Here is a 3,656-nt window from a genome sequence, read left to right as displayed (position 1 = left end):
TTAAATTCAACTTGTAAAATTTTCTCAAGTTTCAACAAGTGTTAAACCATCTTCCTTTCGATACGACCTCGGTTTAACTATAACTTGTAAATTCACACAAAATTTCAACAAGTGTTAAATATGACCTCAGGTTAACTTCAACTTGTAAATTCACACAGAATTTCAACAAGTGTTAAATATGACCTCGTTTTAACTTTAACTTGTAAATTCACATAGAATTTCAACAAGTGTTAAACATCATCTCAGTTTAATTTTAACTTGTAAATTCACACAGAATTTTAACAAGTGTTAAATATCACATCGGTTTAACTTCAACTTGTAAATTCACACATAATTTCAACAAGTGTTAAACATCATCTCGGTTTAACTTCAACTTGTAAATTCACACAGAATTTCAACAAGTGTTAAACATCACCTCGGTTTAACTTCAACTTGTAAATTCACACAGAATTTCAACAAGTGGTAAACATCATATCGGTTTAACCAACTTGTAAATTGCTACAAATTTCAACAAGTGGTAAATATCATATCGGTTTAACCAACTTGTAAATTGCTACAAATTTCAATAAGTGGTAAACATCATATCGGTTTAACCAACTTGTAAATTCAAACAGAATTTCAACAAGTGTTTAAGCAATGATTTCGGTTTAATTTCAACTTGTAAATTGTCCACAAATTTCAACAAGTTTAAACAATGATTTCGGTTTAACTTCAACTTGTAAATTGTCCACAAATTTCAACAAGTGTTAAACAATGATTTCTGTGTAATTTCAACTTGTAAATTGTCCACAAATTTCAACAAGTGTTAAACAATAATCTCTCTTCTCTTTGCCCCCTGCATGGCTTTCACATGCTCTGTTGTGGACCTTATAAAAGGTCTTCAACCTGGTTAACTGCAGTCTGACCTTGTATGTTTTCTTTTTATCTTCTAGGATCTGAGATCTACTCACTGAGTTTTTCTCTTCTCGGGCTTAAGTGCCAAGGTCTTGTCTGATGGAATCTTGGATCTGCTCTCTCAGGTTGAGCTCTTCTCTTCTCAGACCTACTTATCTAGGCCGAGATCATGCCTTCTGGGATCTGGGATCCAGGATCTAGAATTCGGGATCTGCTCTCTTAGGCTGATCTCTTGTCTTCTCAGACCTACTCATCTAGGCCGAGATCATGCCTTCTAGGATCCGGGATCCATGATCTGCTCACTTGGGCTAAGCTCTTCTATACTTGAATGTCATCTCCTTGGGAGCACTCATGCCCCCTGTCTTTGCGTCCCTTCTGGAAGGGTCTTCACTCCGTTTATGTCGACACATTCTCCATCTTTGCTAAACTCGTCGTTTCTGATACGTTGATCTTGTACAGTGATGGCCATCTATTCTCCTTTCTTTCCCATAGACGGCGCCAAATTGTGTGAGTGATTTTCTGACCACACTGCCCGCTTAGTAACCAGCTGGAGAGCACCGGCAGAATAGATGGCACCTGACTAACCTGCAACAGAAAGAGAAAACTCCGGTGGTGGTTCGTCCACCTGGGGGCACTCTGACGATTAAGTCAGTACTCAATATCTCTCAAAGATAACCAATAGTGCTTAACTCACTAGACAGAGTATCAAAAGCATACCTTAGACCCATGGGGGTGCCTCTCTTTTATAGCCAACATAAACCTAGTCCCAATAGAAGCCTAACTTCTATGGACTCAGGATTACTGCTAATCTTGGACTCCAAGTAAGATTAGGATAAACTCTCTAAGAGTGTTATCTTAATACAAATTGAAGTCTTCTTTCATTCTAGGACTCTTGTCCCTTATCCGCTTATCTCGGATTCCGGTATCTTTGGAGATAACCTCGGCCTTGCCGAGATCATCTCGGCGTCATGACCAGGACACGTGGCACCTCAGCTGGCACTTCGTTGACACCTCGGCCACGTGTCGTTATTCAAAATTTTATGTCCCCACATTTTGTAATTATACTAGTGCATGCCCACGCCTAAAGGCACGGTGTAAATAATAACATTGGGATCAAAATGTAATTATAATTTGTAAGTATCATGTTAAAATTTGTAGAGCCAGTAACACCTGATAAAAGATCAAGTCAACACTCTTACCATTAGTTTGTGGTTAACACCTGATACACTGGTGAGTGTCATAGTACCTCAAACCACAAATATGTAATCGAAATAACATAATACAGACAACATAAATACTATAACCGGACAAATAGTAGTCTTTTGAAATTGTTTACATATTAAGATACGAAAATCAAATAGCACAAAATAATTTTCCAATCAATCTGAAGAAAGCATTGACACCTTTATACATCGCGGAGGGAGCTCAATATTGAATTTTCTGCAACAAAAAATAGACAATCTATATAACAAAATACACAAATCGTCATCCTAAAACAGTGAATTTTGCAATCAACTGTAAATTGAAAAACTAAATGCATCATATCATCAAGAAGAAATAAACTCTATGCCATAGCATCCCAACAATATAGCAATTCATTTTTCACAAAACCGCTTAAATGGTGAAATTTAATTTTGTAAGAAAAATAATTCATGCAACTCATCTAATTTGTCCAATAGAAATTGTTGTTAGTATCAATACCTGAAACAAAATGTATAGTAAGAAGAGTAAATTAAATAAGAAGAATTATAAATAGGTGATAACTTCACAAAATATTTAAAAACTCACTGATTTGTAATTTTTCCAATGAAATAATAAGATGAGTAAAGAGAGTCCATATAACTGTTTGGTGCAAATCTCCATCGTCCTATAAAAATAAAAGAGAACATAATTTTATTAGAAGATAGTTAGAGGGGGAAAAAATGTATTTAAAAATTTTAAAAAAAAAAACTGACATGTTCAAAGTAGTGACAAATTACATGTCCAGAGTAATAAATCAATTCAATTCAAAAGAAAGACAATTTTGTTTTGGTACCACAGACAATTTTGTTTTGGTACCACACGGAGAACTCAATTGTAATAAACTGATTCAAAATAAAAGATCAAGTCAGCACTCTACCATTAGTTTTCGGCTAACACCTAATGCATTGGTGAGTGTCACAGTACCCGAACTACAAATATCTTATTGAAATAACATAAAATAGACAACATGGATTAGGCAAAATGCAAAGTATAACCTCATAAATAGTAGTCTATAGAAATTGTTTACATATTAAGATACGGAAATCAAATCTCAAAGAATAATTTTCCTATCAATCTGAAGAAAGCAGTGACACCTCTCTACATTGCAGAGGGAGCCCTAATATTGAATTTTTCTATAACAAAAAATAGACAAAACACACGGATCGTCACCCTAAAACAATGAATTTTGTAGTAAACTGTAAATTGAAAAACTAAATGCATCATATCATCAAGAAGAAATCAACTCTATGCCATAGCATTCCAACAATGTAGCAATACAATTTTCATAAAACCGCTTATGAAAAACTACTTAAACGGTGAAATTTAATTTTGTAAAATAAATAATTCTTGCAACTAATCTAGTGTGTCAAATTAATATGAAAATCATAAATTACATCAACTATAGAAAACTTTAGAATAGAAATTGTTGCTTTAAAAATAACAAAATTAAAAAGATTTAAAGCCATCCAATAGCCGTCAGTTGTTGCTAGTATCAATACCTAAAATGAAAATGATCTTAG

The sequence above is a fragment of the Camellia sinensis genome, chromosome 4 (genome assembly GCF_055761805.1).
Source record: "Camellia sinensis isolate YWXY chromosome 4, ASM5576180v1, whole genome shotgun sequence".
Lineage (NCBI taxonomy): Eukaryota > Viridiplantae > Streptophyta > Magnoliopsida > Ericales > Theaceae > Camellia > Camellia sinensis.
Note: the sequence above shows the minus strand (reverse complement) of the source record.